Source organism: Somniosus microcephalus, chromosome 14, assembly GCF_052327205.1.
Source record: "Somniosus microcephalus isolate GS21.2 chromosome 14, FLI_Smic_1.0, whole genome shotgun sequence".
Classification (NCBI taxonomy): domain Eukaryota; kingdom Metazoa; phylum Chordata; class Chondrichthyes; order Squaliformes; family Somniosidae; genus Somniosus; species Somniosus microcephalus.
Window position 1 is genome coordinate 63,162,954 of NC_141000.1, and position 16,911 is coordinate 63,179,864.

Consider the following 16,911-nt stretch of genomic DNA (forward strand, 5'->3'; position numbering starts at 1 on the left):
CTTATCCTCCGGTACCTCATTCGTTGTACAGTAAACTTCGACGCGTTCCACATAAGTGGCCCAATCTTCCACATCGCTATCAAAAGCAGTGATGTTACCCATTTTTGGCATCCTTGTTGAGTTTCCTTTCCTTCGGATATGATTATTATTTTATTTAATTTTTTTCAAAATGGCGGCTTCCCGCTCTTGGCGGCTTTTCCCGCGCTTGTCTTCTTCCCCCGCCGACTCAAAATGGCGATTACCGCGCTGTTGCCATTCTCGCCTCCCAGCGGTCTTTTATTTTCCCCTACGCTGCTGCTCTTGTTCCCCGCCGCTCCCGCGGTCCTTGTGGACATAAGCGCTTTTCTGGCTGCTGCGCGTCTTTGCCCCGATTGCAGTCCGGCCCCTGACACCGGCTGCGGTCGTGTTCTCCGCCCTTTTCGTCGTTTCCCTCCCCTTCTCTTACTGACAACTCGGCTGACTTCCCCCCCGTGCCACTCGATCGGGCTTACCCGCCGCTGTCGTCGAAGGGATGTTCACTGATGTTTGACTTCGTGGCCAGAAACCACCCCGGGTTCCCGATTGCCTCCCATGCTATGCAGTGCCCAGCAGGATGTTGAGGGTGGATGTCCTTGATCGACGCCCGTTTCAGAGGCGAAGCTTCCTTTGATGCAACTGCCGCTAGGTAAGATCAGACTCGTCGCCACTGTTAAGTCTGTGTTTCCAAATGTAGTTATGCTGAATAACTGGACACAGACTACAGAAATAATTAAACAGTTCTTTAGTAATTGAGGGTCAGGGCTGAACTGGAATACAATTTGCTCCACAGGGTTTATATACCAGTGTGGTCACCACCGGTACTACAATGTACAGGAGCCATCAAAAAGTAGTCCATCACCTTAAGGTATCCTCTTAAGGTGGTACAGGTTACATACACTACAGGAGCCAGATGCAATAAGGAGGTACTCTTCCCTTCCTCCGGGAGGAAAAAGCCTCCTCAGCAGACTAAAGCTGTGTGGATGCAAGTGTCCCAGGAGGTCAACTCAATGTCTATGTGCCGCAGAACCTGGCTGCAGTGCAGGAAGAGGTTTCATGACCTTCTGCGCACTGGAAAAGTGAGTATGACTTTCCCATCACCCTCAATCTGATCCCCATCTCCTCTCCTCACCAGCACTCAGCTTTGACAACCTCTTCCTCCACATCCCACTTGACACTGACATCCCTGCACCCTTACCCATTCCCTCTCTCTGTATGTTCACATTCACTTAACTATTCGACTATGCAGCCCTCACACTCCCTATCACTATGATGCTATGAAAACAACTTACAAAACACAGGGAGAGCCCTTGGTCTTGCCACCTCACTCCATCTTTGTCTCCTTCTAACCATCAATGATATGGATTCTCTACACTCACTCCTTCATTCTCACTCAAACTCCACTTGTCTCCCTCATCGCAGGAAAAGAGAGCTCACAATAAGAGGGAAAGAGCGAGGACAGGAGGAGGGCCACCCTCAGTAGCCCAGCGCACCCCCTGGGAGGAACCGGCCCTGGAGATCGTGGGAGTGGAGGAGGATGTGCAAGTGGGGGACGGACAGACAGGTGCATCAGAGCAAGCTGGTGACAGAATAGTTTATCATCTCTCTCATTGACATTGCATGAGTCACTGATAATGATTCTGATGCTCTAACAGGTTGACTTTTGATCATCTGCAATATTCAATGTGCCTTGGCCTCACATCTCTGACTCTTTCCTTTACTCCCCCACAGGACCATCACAAGCCCCCGTCCCCACTGTCCAGGAGGAAGAGCCTGAGCTTCCAGACTCCTCAGAGGAAGCTCGAACCTCTGAGGGCACAACGTCAGCAGAATTCAGCGCACCCAGCACCAGTGCAGGCATTCACACCTCGGTGGGACCCTCGCGAGATAGAGTAGTGTTGTCACCTGGTGTATCACAGCTCACAGGTGAGCATCAGCAGACGATGGAGACAGGGACATCAGTGGAGAGTCCTCGTCGGAGTGCGCAGTACTCTGCCAGCTCGGCTCAGCTGCATGTCGACCCTGTGCATACAGGTTTATCCAGAGGAAGAGTGGTGCTGGAACTCCAGGAACAGGTGCAGGAGTCTCTGGCAGGTTTTGTCTCTAAGGTAGCTGCGAGTGTGGAGCGAATGGAGGAGTCCCTCGCTAACATGAGCAAAGCCTTTGTGGAGGCGTTGGCACATGAAGGCAGCACCACGGAAAGGATGGTAACCTCCGTGGAAAGGCTGGCTACGGCCATGGAGGCTGTAAGTCGCTGGAGTGAGGAAAACATGGTGAGTGTTCAGAATAGACTGACATCTCTGGAGGAGCGATGGTCATCTATTGAACAGAGAAACCAGAGCTTCATGGAAGTCCCTCTGAGTAGGACTGCCAGTGCAGAGACAGGTCCCCATGGCCCCCCTGATGTGCAGCAAGGTGCTCTCAAGCCACTTGCAAGCGCTGAGGGGGACCTGACCCATGATAGGGAAGTTGGTGGCAGACATCAAGGAAGTGGGAGCTCCTCTCCAAGCACTCAAATTTCCATGCCACTGTAGAGCCCTCGGTCAGAGCCCCTTCAGAGTCCCCACCCAACTGAGATCGACGTCTCAACCCCTGCACAGCTGCAGGAGCAGCAGGCTGTTGACGAGCCCTCACAGGCTCGCAACCCCAGAGGATGCCCACCAAAGGCGTCGAGGTAGGAGCAGCAACAAAGTGAGCAAGGGGCCTCCACATCTGCTGAAGCCACAGGGGAAGCACCACGTAGGAGCACACGTAAAAGAAAGATAATGCACAAGTAGTCACAAGGGTAGTCACTTGGGTGTAATTTGTGTTTATTTTTAACATGCCATCAATTGCATATTGTCATAAAAAATACTGATGGGAAACGGTTGCAGTTGTGGCGTCTGTCATTTCGCAAATGGGACTTCCACATTGAGGGCTTAGGGTGACTTGCAATTGTCAGTATGGTGGTAAGAGTGATAGGAATCTGCAGGCTCTTGGCCATTGTCGATGATCTGATAAGAAGCTGCGAGGCGAAAGTGTTTGATTGTGCAGGCTAAGCAAATCTGGCCAAGTGCATCCCTTGCATCCCGGGCAGCAATGTGGTCACGCGCTGGCGCCTTCTGGCCTGTGCAGCTTCAGGTGGGTGAGCAGCAGCTTGGTACTCCTGTTGATGCTGCTGCTGTTGGTGGTGCTGTTGTTCATGGTTCTGCTGCTGCCACGGTTGGTCTTCGTCCGAATCTGATGTCCAGGAGGAAAGGAAATAAATGGTTCCCATGCTTCTGGTATAAGCCTCAGTTGAGGAAGCGCTCAGTCAAGGTGGGGAGAGGGGTTTCCCAGGAGGTCACACTGGAGATGGGTGTCAGGCTCCAAACTTCCACAACAACGAGTAGGCCTGTTAGAGTTCCCCCAGACCTGAGACAACAAAGTTCTGCCACCTGCAAATGAAGATTGTTGAAAACTCCTTTTTAATGGCGGAGCTGCATCTGTTAGTAAGCAATCCACTTGTGCTGCTGACAGGTTTCACTGGCGAGTTTCAGAGGAGGCGTAAAGCGCGTGGAAAAAGTGTTAAAATCAGAAAGGCCTCTCAAAATGGGATTATAGAGGCACTTAACTGGTTGTTAAGGGCCTTAAGGGCCTATCCTGCCTCTTGGAGGTGGGATGAACATAAGAACATAAGAACATAAGAAGTAGTAGCAGGAGTAGGCCATACGGCCCCTCGGGCCTGCTCCGCCATTCAATAGGATCATGGCTGATCCGAATCTAGACTCATGTCCACTTCCCTGCCCTCTCCCCGTAACCCCTAATTCCCTTATCTGCTAGGAAACTGTCTATCTCCATTTTAAATTTATTTAATGTTGCAGCTTCCGCAGCTCTCTGGGGTAGCAAATTCCATAGATTTACTACCCTCTGAGTGAAGAAGTTTCTCCTCATCTCAGTTTTGAAAGGGCAGCCCCTTATTCTTAGATTATGCCCCCTAGTTCTAGTCTCACCCATCAGTGGAAACATCCTCACCGCATCCACCCGATCAAGCCCCCTCACAATCTTATATGTTTCGATAAGATCGCCTCTCATTCTTCTGAACTCCAATGAGTAGAGTCCCAACCTACTCAACCTTTCCTCATACGTCAACCCCCTCATCTCCGGAATCAACTGAGTGAACCTTCTCTGAACCGCCTCGAGAGCAAGTATATCTTTTCTTAAATATGGAAACCAAAACTGCACGCAGTATTCCAGGTGTGGCCTCACCAATACCCTGTATAACTGCAGCAAGACTTCCCTGTTTTTATACTCCATCCCCCTTGCAATAAAAGCCAAGATTCCATTGGCCTTCCTGATCACCTGCTGCACCTGCATACTAACTTTTTGTGTTTCATGCACCAGGACCCCCAGATCCCTTTGTACTGTAGCACCTTGCAGTTTCTCTCCATTTAGATAATAACTTGCTCTTTGATTTTTTCATCCAAAGTGCATAACCTCACACTTTCTAACATTATATTGCATCTGCCAAATCTCTGCCCACTCACTTAGCCTGTCTATGTCCTTTTGCAGGTTTTTTATGTCCTCCTCACTCACTGCTTTCCCTCCCATCTTTGTATCGTCGGCAAACTTGGATATGTTGCACTCGGTCCCTTCCTCCAAATCATTAATATAGATTGTAAAGAGTTGGGGTCCCAGCACAGACCCCTGCAGAACACCACTAGTTACTGATTGCCAGCCCGAGAATGAACCATTTATCCCAACTCTTTGTTTTCTGTTAGATAGCCAATCTTCCACCCATGCCAGTATATTACCGCCAATCCCGTGATTTCTTATCTTGATCAGTAATCTTTTGTGTGGAACCTTGTCAAATGCCTTTTGGAAGTCCAAATACACTACATCCACTGGTTCCCCTTTATCCACCCTGTATGTTACATCCTCAAAGAATTCGAGCAAATTTGTCAAACGGGGTCAGATTCTATGGGCTTGATTTTGCCAGGCCCGAGGAGGCGAGATTGGAGGCGTGTGAGTTGTTAAAATCGCAAAAAATGGCAGGCGGGCCCGATCCTGCCTCCATCCCGCCTCCAAGCAATTTTCCCACATCCGAGTTTTCTGACCCCGTTTCCATCCCACCTCCAAGAGGCGGGATTGGCCCTTAAGGCCCTTAACAACCACTTAATTGCCTCTATAATCCCATTTTGAGAGGCCTTTCCAATTTTAACCCTTTTCCCACGTGCTGCACACCTCCTCTGGAACACGCCAGTGAATCCTGGTGGCTTCACAAGTGGACTGCTTACTAACAGCTGCAGCTCCACCATTATAAAGGAGTTTTCATCAATCATCATTTGCAGGTGGCAGAACTTTGTTGTCTCATGTCTGGGGGAACTTTTAGCAGGCATAGCCATTGTTCTGGAAGTTTGGAGCCTGACACCCATCTCCAGTGTGACCTCCTGGGAAACCCCTCTCCCCACCTTGACTGAGCACTTCCTCAACTAATGTATTTACTAGAAGAATGGGAACTATTTATTTCCTTTCCTCCTGGACATCAGATTCGGATGAAGACCAGCCGCGGCAGCAGCAGAACCCTGAACAACAGCAGCACCAACTGCAGGAGCAACAGCAGGAGCTCCAAGCTGCTGCTCACCCACCTGAAGCTGCACAGGCCAGAAGACGCCAGCGCATGGAAGCACATCGGCGCAGGAGGTACCCACCAAACAGGGTCTACAGACAGAGGATGAGCTACCTCAGCATGACTGAGCAGCAGTGCCAAAGAAGGCTCAGACTTTCGCGAGAGGTAGTGGCTGACATCTGCGCAATGCTGCAGCAAGACCTGGAGCCCAGAGGAGCAGGTGGACACCCCTTACCAGTGGCCGTCAAAGTCACCACCACACTCAACTTTTTAGCTTCAGGCTCATTCCAGGGATCAGCAGCAGACATCAACGGCGTCTCCCAGGCGGCCGCACACATTTGCATCACGCAGGTAACTGATGCCCTTTTTGCCATCGCGCACAATCACATCAATTTCTCCAAAGATCAAGCCAGTGTAACTGCGCATGCGGTTGGGTTTGACAATCTGGCAGGCTTTCCAAGGGTGCAGGGCATTGTTGATTGCACACATGTGGCCCTAAAGGCACCCCATCACAATCCAGGTATTTTTGTCAACCGCAAGGGAATCCACTCCCTCAACGTACAGTTGGTGTGTGACCACAAGAAGGAAATTTTGCATGTTTGTGCCAAGTACCCTGGCAATTGCCATGAATCCTTTATCCTGTGCCAGTCTAGTGTGCTTCCGCTCTTCAGTCCGCCAAATCAACTTTGCGGATGGCTACTTGGAGACAAGGGCTATCCCCTGAGGACGTGGCTAATGACGCAGTTGAGGAGCCCTTCCAACAAAGCAGAGGAGCGCTACAACTCCAGCCACACGTCCACCAGATCCATAATTGAGGAAACCATCAGCTTGCTGAAGATGTGCTTCAGATGCCTTGATAGATCAGGTGGAGCCCTGCAGTACTCAGCAGCCAGGGTCTCCAGAATGGTCGTGGTTTGCTGTGCACTTCACAACATGGCACAGCATCGTGGCTTGCAGATGCCAGAGGAACAAGTGGCTCATCACATAGCCTCCTCAGATGAGGAGGAGGAGGAGGAGGAGAGCGACAATGAACAGCTTGCAGAGGCGCATCAATCAGCGGCAGCAGCATGCGAGTACATTGCTGCCCGGGATGCAAGGCATGCACTCTTCTTGGCCAGATTTGCTTAGCCTGCACAATCAAACACTTTTGCCTCGCACCTTCATATTAGACCCTCGACAATGGCCAGGAACCTGCAGATTCCTATCACTCTGACCACCATACTGACAATTGCAAGTAATCCTAAGCCCTCAATGTGGAAATCCCATTAGCGAAATGACACACGCTACAACTGCAACAGTTTGCCATCAGAATTTTTAATGGCAATAAGCATCTGATGGCTTTTCAAAATTAAACATAACATTACACCCAAGTGACTACCCTTGTGACTACTTGTGCATTACCTTCCTCTTACGTGTGCTCCTACGTGGTGCTTCCCCTGTGGCTTCAGCAGATGTGGAGGCCCCTTGCTCACTTTGTTGCTGCTCCTGTCATGACACCTTTGGTGGGTGTCCTCTGGGGTTGCAAACCTATGAGGGCTCGGCAACAGTCTGCTGCTCCTGCGGCTGTGCAGGGGTTGAGACGCCGCTCTCAATTGGGTGGGGACTCTGCTGGGGCTCTGACCGAGGACTTTGCGGTGGCATGGTGGTGTAAGCGCTTGGAGAGGAGCCCCCACTTCCTTGCCGTCTGCCACCAACATCCCTGTCATGGGTCAGCCCCACTTCAGAGCTAGCAAGTGGCTTGACAGCACCTTGCTGCACTTCACGGGGGCCATGAGGACCCGTTTCTGTACTGGAAGTCCTACTCCCGAGAACCTGCATGAATGTCTGGTTTGTACGCTCAATAGCTGACCATCGCTCCTCAAGAGAAATCAGTCTGTTTTGAACAATGATGATGTTTTCACGACCCTGGTGACTAAGCCGTAGTCATCCTCTCCTCTACGATAGCCATCCTTTCCACGGAGGTTGCCATTCTTTCTGTGGTGATGCGTTCATGCGCCAACGCCTCCACAAAGGCTCTGCTCATGTTAGCGATGGACTCCTCCATTCGCTCCACACTCGCAGCGACCCTGGAGACAAAACCTGCCAGAGATTCCTGCACCTGTTCCTGGAGTTCCAGCACCGCTCTCCTTCTGGATGAACCCAGAGGCAGAGGGTCGACATGCAGCTGAGCCGGGCTGACAGAGTCCTGCACCCTCCGATGAGGACTCTCCACTGCTGTCCCTGTCTCCAACATCTGCTGATGCTCACTTGTGAGCTGTGATACACCAGGTGACAACTCTACTCTATGTCCCGAAGGTCCCACCGAGGTGTGAGTGTCTGCGCTGGTGCTGGGTGTGCTTAATTCTGCTGACACAGCAACCTCAGATGTTGCAGCTTCCTCTGAGGAGTCTGGAAGCTCAGGCTCTTTCTCGTGGACAGTGGGGAAGGGGGCTGTTGATGGTCCTGTGGGGGAATAAAGGAAAGAGTCAGAGATGTGACGTCAAGGTTACATGCACATTGAATAGTGCAGATGATCATAAGTCAATCTGTTAGAGCATCAGATTCATTATCAGTGACTCATGCAATGTCAATGAGAGAGATGCCAAACTATTCTGTCACCAGCTTGCTGTGATGCGCCTGCCTGTCCGTCCCCCATTTGGGAATCGTCCTTGATCCCGGCAATTTCCAGGGCCGCCTCCTCTGAGGTGGTGAGCTGGGCTACTGAGGGTGGCCCTCCTCCTGTCCTTGCTCTTTCCCTCTTATTGTGGGCTCTCTTTTCCTGCAATGAGGAACACAAGTGGAGTTTGAGTGAGAATGAAGGAGTGAGTGTAGAGATTCCATAGCATAGATGCTTATAAGGAGACAAAGGGCCCTCCCTGTGTGTTGTAAGTTGTCATTGCATCACAGTGATAGAGTGTGTGAGGGCTGCATGTTCGAATAGTTAAGTGAATATGACCATAGAGAGAGTGGGAATGGGTAAGGGTGCAGGGATGTAAGTGTCAAGTGGGATGTGGAGGAAGAGGTTGGCAAAGCAGAGTTCTGGTGAGGAGAGGCGATGGGGATCAGATTGAGGGTGAAGGGAAAGTCATACTCACTTTTCCTGTGTGCAGACGGTCATGAAACCTCTTCCTGCACTGCAGCCAGGTTTTGCATTACATAGAGATGGCATTGACCTCCCTGGCCACTTGCAGCCACACAGCTTTAGTTTGTTGTGATGGCTTTTTTCACCCTGTGGAAGGGAAGAGCACCTCCTTATTAGATCTTGCTCCCTGCACCAGAGCTTGGAGGGAGGGCTCATCAAATCGAGGTGCACACTTTTGCTTGCTGGTGGACATGGTCAGTAAATGAAGTTTTCATACAATGTCTAAAGTGTTTCCAGTCTCCAGAAGAAGCAAGGCTGCTTGCAGGCCTTAAATCCAGCAGCACTGATGACATCATCGGAGATGACTTTCAGGGTGGAAAGACTAATTGGGCCAGGGGTTCCCACACGCAGGAAATCAATTGCCTAATTAGGGGAAAATCGCTCTTTTTCCCCACATCACACTGGAGTCGGGTTCTAAAAACACCTGACATGCCCCAGCCCATCCACACTGGCAAAATCAAGCCCTATTGACCCTATACAATGGTGTGTGTGTGCCTTTATAAAATGGTGTGTGTGTGTCTTTATAAAATGGTGTGTATGTGTCTATATAAAATGCTGTGTGTGTCTATATAAAATGTTATGTGTGTGTCTATATAAAATGGTGTATGTGTGTCTTTATAAAATGGTGTGTGTGTGTCTACATAAAATGGTGTGTGTGCCTCTATATAAAATGGTGTGTGTGTGTCTACATAAAATGGTGTGTGTGTGTCTATATACAATGGTGTGTGTGTGTCTATATAATGTAGGGGGTGATGTGTGGGTCAGCTTCCCCTCTGACTTCTGAGTGGTTTGAATTGCTCCCACTCCCTTGATTCTAGACCTTGGGCTTATTTGGGGGTTGTGCAGCAGACAACTGGTTTTGTTGCAAGAAACTTTGATCTTTATTCAAGAAAGAAAATATAACACAGCAATCTTCTACTCTAATAAAAATGGGGAACACTTCGATACATACGAGGGAAAATACAGTAGAAAAATACCTCACCCCTCCCAATCCCACTTCCTAGCTAAGTTGGACTCTAGAGGACCAGGGATAATGCTCACTAAAACGAATCCTTGACAGTTGAGCTGGTTCGCAGTTTTGGGGTTTGCTGGATGTGTTGGCCGGTGTCTGCCATACCCCGTATGTGGTAGAGGACTTCGACTATCTGCTGGTCAGTCTTTGCGAGTCCGCTGATGCGGTAGGGTGTGTTTTGGATCTATGGGGTGAGTACCCACTTTTCTTTGGTCGAGATAGGGTTTAGAGTTCCTTTTAAGTAAAAATCTTACCCGGGGTAAGTCAGGAATAGATTGTAGAGTGGAAACTTTCGAATCTTCGGTTTTTCTCCTGAGTTGTTTATCTTTGGTCGCGGTGGCTCAGTATTACCGGATTGGTTGGTGATAATATTATTTTGATAGTTTTGTAAGGCTCTTGTTGCCACAGGGTGTCCGACGATGTCCTGGGTCACTGAAGCTGTTGGGCTTGGGTGTACGGTAGAATGCTGCTCCGTTTCGATGCTTCGGTTTCTCTTGGGCGTTGCTTCTGGGGCGAGCTTTCTGAGAGAGAACTTCTTGAGTTGTCTCGAACTTCTGGAGAGTTCCTTTTCTTTAGAAAACAGGCCTTTAATTATACTAATTGGGGCCTCCTTATCTGCGCACCAAATCAGTCCCGGTTTATTGTTTAATTTGGGCAGGGTCGTTAAGGTAACTTGATTAAAAATGTGAAAAATGGTTTTGGGATGTTGTACTGTTTAGTCAATGAGTTGTTGATCGCCTAGTTCATTGTCATAGTTATATTCAGGTATCGAGTATCCTGTCTGAGCCTAAGATTTCTATGTAGGTTGGCGAGGTGATTTGCATTATGCATGTTTTGGATGGGTCCTGTGTTTTGGGTGGGGACTGCTCCTTCGTGGATCGATTGTTAGGATGAATTGAGGTTACACAGTTCCCCAGACAATTTTATTTACTCCAATATCCAAACTGTCCTTAAAGAGGTTGATCCCATTTCCTGTTGCAGCCTTTTCTCCCTGTACAGGTCCAAACATGCCTTTTTATTTTACCACCCTGAAACTTGTTTCGAAAGAGTCCAAACTCATTTTTCTTAGGGTTTTCTTCTAGCTTTGGGGGATCTGTGAATTTTGAGAATCTTACAATAAAATGGTGTGTGTGTCTATATAAAATGGTATGTGTGGCTCTATAAAATGGTGTGTGTGTGTATATAAAATGGTGTGTGTGTGTGTGTATAAAATGGTGTGTGTGTGTGTCTATATGGTGGCACGGTGGCATAGTGGTTAGCACTGTTGCCTCACAGCGCCAGGGACCCGGGTTCAAATCCGGCCTCGGGTGACTGTCTGTGTGGAGTTTGTACATTCTCCCCGTGTTTGCGTGGGTTCCTCCGGGTGCTCCGGTTTCCTCCCACAGTCCAAAGATGTGCGGGCTAGGTTGATTGGCCATGATAAAAAATTGGCCCTTAGTGTTAGGGGGGATTAAATACGTGGGGTTATGGGGTTACGGGGATAGGGCTTGGGTGGGATGGCTGTCGGTGTAGGGACCGGGTGCTAGGGTTTGGATGATCAGCCATGATCTCGTTGAATGGCGGAGCAGGCTCAAAGGACCTACTCCTGCTCCTATCTTCTATGTTTCTATATATAAAATGGTGTGTGTGTGTCTATATAAAATGATGTGTGTGTGTCTTAAGAAAATGGTGTGTGTGTGTGTGTCTACATAAAATGGTATATGTGTGTCTATATAAAATGGTCTGTGTGTATCCATATAAAATGATGTGAGTCTGTGTCTATATAAAGTGGCATGTGTGTCTATATAAAATGGTGTGTGTGTCTCTATAATGTGGCATGTGTGGGTCTATATAAAATGGTGTGCGTGTGTCTATATAAAATGATGTGGGTGTGTGTGTCTATATAAAATGGGGTGTGTGTGTGTGTCTATATAAACATAGAAACATAGAAGATAGGAGCAGGAGTAGGCCATTCGGCCACTCGAGCCTGTTCCGCCATTTAATGAGATCATGGCTGATCATCCAAATTCAGTACCCTGTCCCTGCTTTCTCCACATATCGCTTGATCCCTTTAGCCTGAAGAAATATATCTATCTCCTTCTTTAATATATTTAATAAGTTGGACTCAACTGCCTCCTGTGGTAGAGAATTCCACAGGTTCACCACTCTCTGGGTGAAGAAATTCCTCCTCATCTCAGTCCTAAATGGCTTACCACTTATCCTTAGACTGTGACCCCTGGTTTTGGACTCCCCCGCCATCGGGAACATCCTTCCTGCATCTAGTCTGTCTAGTCCTGTTAGAATTTTATAAGTTTCAATGAGATCCCTGTTATGTTCATTAATAAATAGACATTCTTATTATGAACACAGCTAGCTTTTGCTAGTTACTTTATTGAGCCATGTGGACTTGGTACAGTATCTGTAGAGATGCAGCATTGTGCTCCTGTGTGCAGGCTGCCATCTTGACTGTTGCCTTGTGGGTAGCCTAGCCTCATGGGTAATGTAGTCTTAATGTATGTATAGCTGGGTAGTGTAGTTTTATACATACAGCTATGTACAGCTCTACTGCTCCACCTAGTGTCCACCACAGAATGACATGTTATTGATCACTACATCCCCCTTTCTTTGGAGGTTTAACAAAATCAATATCACTCAACTTTCAAGAAAACAATAAAGATAATATCAGTAACACTTTTGTTAGTGCTCTATAAACATAAACATTTTCAAAACAGTCAACACATTTTCAAAGCTTTACATTGTACTCAAAGATTAAGTCTATCAGGCTCTTTTACTTTACGTGTGGATCTTCTCAACACGGGTAAGTCTGATGTGTCTTCATGAGATCGTTCTGGCAGTGAATGACAAGATGCAGTTGCGGCATTGTCATCAATCTGCTCTTGTATAGATTGACGTCTCCTTGCGATCTTTGCTTGGAGAGGGTTTCAGTGTTTCCTTCACTCTTCATGCCATAACTCTCAATGTAGTCAATGCACTCTCGAAAAACTGCTGGCAGCTGGATCCCATCATACAGCATAGTCCTCTCAGCAGCCTCGGCTAATGGAACACCAAAGATTGGCCTGAGGGAAGAAGGAGCATCCACCGGAACTGCTTCCTGCTCTGGCGCAGGCTTCTTCTTTTTCTTTTTCTCTTTCCACTGCTTAACAACATCTGCTGCAGTTATATCTTTGGACTTTTTCTCCTTGTGTTTTTCCTCTTTGTGCTTTTCTTTCTTTGGCTTCTCTTTGACCTTGAAGTCTTTTTCTTTCTTCTTGGAGAAACTAGGCTTTTTGAAGACATGGATACCCTTTGGCCTTTTCATCCTTGATAGGCTCTCTGCTTCATCACCTGAGTCATCTGGTCTGCTTATGGTACAGTTTATACGGTAGACTCTCTTGACCAGTTCTAAGTCTTCACAAGCTTTGTCACCTAGTATCGAATCAAGTCTTTCAGCCACAACAGAAAACATGAGATGATGCACTTTGTCTTTGACTGTCACTTTAAGTCTGCATACACCTAAGCTATCTATTTTCTGTCCATTATAGTCCTTCAGTAGTACTGACTTTTTCTGTATTTTGGGCTTTTCTTTCACATTGTTAATGTCACTCATACTGATTAAGTTTGCTTTTGCCCCAGTGTCCAGTTTCAATGTAACTAATGCTCCATTTATCTGCAGTGGGATCATCCATTTGTCCTCTTTTACTGCATTAACTTTATGTTCAGCATTGTCTATTTCTGAGGGCTGCACATTTTCTGTATCTTTTTTGATATCGTCACATGACACCATTCCTACAAAAAATGTCTCACTTAAATCAGTGTCCTTAATCACATTAACTTGTTGCCCTTTCATCGTTTTTACTTTTGAAAAGCATTGTTTGGCAAAGTGATTCTTTCCATTACACTTTGTGCACATTTTTCCAAACGCTGGGCATTGTCTTAACTGGTGTTTGTAACCACAGCGTTTACAATTAAAAATTTCATCCTCCGATTGCTTTTCATTTCTGTTCTGCCCACGTTTCTTCCCCTTGTAGGACACAGCAGCATTATCACTCATTACATTCGCATCATTATTTATTTCACCGAAAGTCTTCGCGTGATTTCGAGCTAGCTCGCTGGCTTTGCATATTGTCACAGCATTTTCCAATGTTAGTTCGGTTTCTCTCAACAGACGTTCCCTGACTTTTTTATCATGAATACCAAACACAATCTGGCCACGAATCATGGATGCTTTGAGCTCAGAGAAATTACATGTCTGTGCTTTCAGTTTCAGATCAGTTATAAAGCTAACAAAAGTCTCATTTTGTTGCTGTGCCCGAGAACGGAAAATGTATCTTTCATACGTCTCATTCTTTTTGGGAGAGCAATGTGCATCAAATTTTTTTAGCACACCTACTAATTTTTCACTGTTCTCCGCTGAATTAAATACAAATGTATTAAATACCTCTATTGCCTGTGGGCCTGCAACCGTAAGCAGCAACGCTATCTTCCTTGCGTCTGGCTTTGTACCGAATCCGATGGCTGCAATGTAGTGTTCTAATTGTTGTTTAAAAATCCGCCAATTGTAGTCGACATTTCCCTCGAGATTCAAACGCTCTGGTGGCTTCAAATTCTCCATGTCGCTTTTCACAATTTTCAGCAGATCTTCACCACCCTGGTACCATGTTATGTTCATTAATAAATAGACGTTCTTATTATGAACACAGCTAGCTTCTGCCAGTTACTTTATTGAGCCATGTGGACTTGGTACAGTATCTGTAGAGATGCAGCATTGTGCTCCTGTGTGCAGGCTGCCAGCGTGACTGTTGCCTTGTGGGTAGCCTAGCCTCATGGGTAATGTAGTCTTAATGTATGTATAGCTGGGTAGTGTAGTTTTATACATACAGCTATATACAGCTCTACTGCTCCACCTAGTGTCCACCACAGAATGACATGTTATTTATCACTACAATCCCCTCTCATTCTTCTAAACGCTAATGAATATAAGCCTAATTGACCCAATCTCTCTTCATACATCATTCCTGCCATCCCAGGTATCAGTCTGGTGAATCTTCGCTGCACTCCCTCCATGACAAGAACATCCTTCCTCAGGTAAGGTGACCAAAACTGCACACAATACTCAAGGTGTGGTCTCACCAAGGCCCTGTACAACTGCAGCAAGACATCCATGCTCCTGTACTCGAATCTTCTCGCTATGAAGGCCAACATACCATTTGCCTTCTTAACCGCCTGCTGCACCTGCATGCTTACCTTCAGCGACTGGTGCACAAGGACACCCAGGTCTCGTTGCACTTCCCCTTTTCCCAATCTATTGCTTTTCAGATAATAATCTGTCTTCCTGTTTTTGCCACCAAAGTGGATAACCTCACATTTATCCACATTATACTGCATCTGCCATGCATCTGCCCAATCACCCAACCTGTCCAAATCATACTGGAGTTTCTCTGCATCCTCCTCACAGCACACATGCACACCCAGCTTTGTGTCATCTGCAAACTTGGAGCTATTACATCTAGTTCCCTCGTCTAGATCATTAATATATATTGTGAATAGCTGGGGTCCTAGCACCAATCCCTGCGGTACCCCACTAGTCACTGCCTGCCACTCGGAAAAAGACAAGTTTATTCCAACTCTTTGCTTCCTGTCTGCCAATCAGTTCTCTATCCAAGACAGTACCTTACCCCAAATCCCATGTGCTTTAACTTTGCATGCCAATCTCTTATGTGGGACCTTTTTGAAAGCCTTCTGAAAGTCCAAATATACTACATCTACTGGTTCTCCCATATCTATTCTATCCGTTACATCCTCAAAAAATTCCAGTAGATTAGTCAAGCACGATTTACCCTTTGTAAATCCATGTTGATTGGTCCGATCCTGTCACTGTTTTCCAAGAGCTCTGCTATTACATCTTTTATAATGGACTCTAGCATTTTCCCCACTTCCAATGTCAGGCTTACCGGTCTTTAATACCCCATTTTCTCTCTACCACCTTTTTGAATAGTGGGGTTACATTAGCTTTCCTCCAATCCATGGGAACTATTCCAGAGTCTATAGAATTTTGGAAGATGACCAGCAATGCATCTTCTATTTCTAGGGCCACTTCCTTAAGTACTTTAGGATGTAGATTACCAGTCCCTGGGGATTTATCGGCTTTCAATGCCATCAATTTCCCTAACACCATTTCCCTACAAATACTGATTTCATTCAATTCCTCCCTCTCATTAGACTCTATGTTCCCTGACATCTCTGGAAGATTATTTGTGTCCTTCTTTGTGAAGACAGAACCAAAGTATGTATTTAATTGGTCTGCCATTTCTTTGTTCCCCATTATAAATTCCCCTGATTCTGACTGCAAGAGACTTATGCTTGACTACACCAATCTTTTTCTCTTCACATATCTATAGAAGCTTTTACAGTCAGTTTTTATGTTCCTTGCAAGCTTACTCTCATATTCTATTTTCCCCCTCTTTATTAATCCCTTTGTCTTCCTTTGCTGAATCATAAACTGCTCCCAATCCTCAGATTTGCTGCTTTTTCTGGCCAAATGATGTCCTCTCCTTGGATCTTATGCTATCCCTATTTTCCTTTGTTAGCCACGGTTGAGTCACCTTTTTGTTTTATTTTATGCCAAACTGGGATGAACAAATTCTGTAGTTCATCCATGCAATCTTTAAATGTTTGCAATTGCCTATCCACTGTCAACCCTTTAAGTAACATTCCCCAATCCATCCTAGCCAACTTGTGCCTCATACCATCATAGTTTCCTTTATTTAAATTCAGGACCCTAGTCTCTGAGTCAACTACTTCACTCTCCATTTTAATGAAGAATTCCATCATATTATGATCGCTCTTCCCCAAGGGGCTTCGCACAACAACATTGCTAATTAATCCTTTCTCATTACATAATACCCAGTCTAAGATGGCCTGATCTCCAGTTGGTTCCTCGACATATTGGTCCAGGAAACCATCCCGTATACACTCTAGGAATTCCTCCTCCACAGTATTATTACTAATTTAGTTAGCCCAATCTATATGTAAATTAAATACACCCATGATAATTGCTGTGCCCTTATTGCATGCATCTCTTACTTTCCCGTTTAATGCCCTCCCCAACCTCAGCATTACTGTTTGGGGGTCTGTATACAACTCCCGTTTTCTGCCCCTTGGTATTTCTCAGCTCTACCCATACAGATTCCACATCAT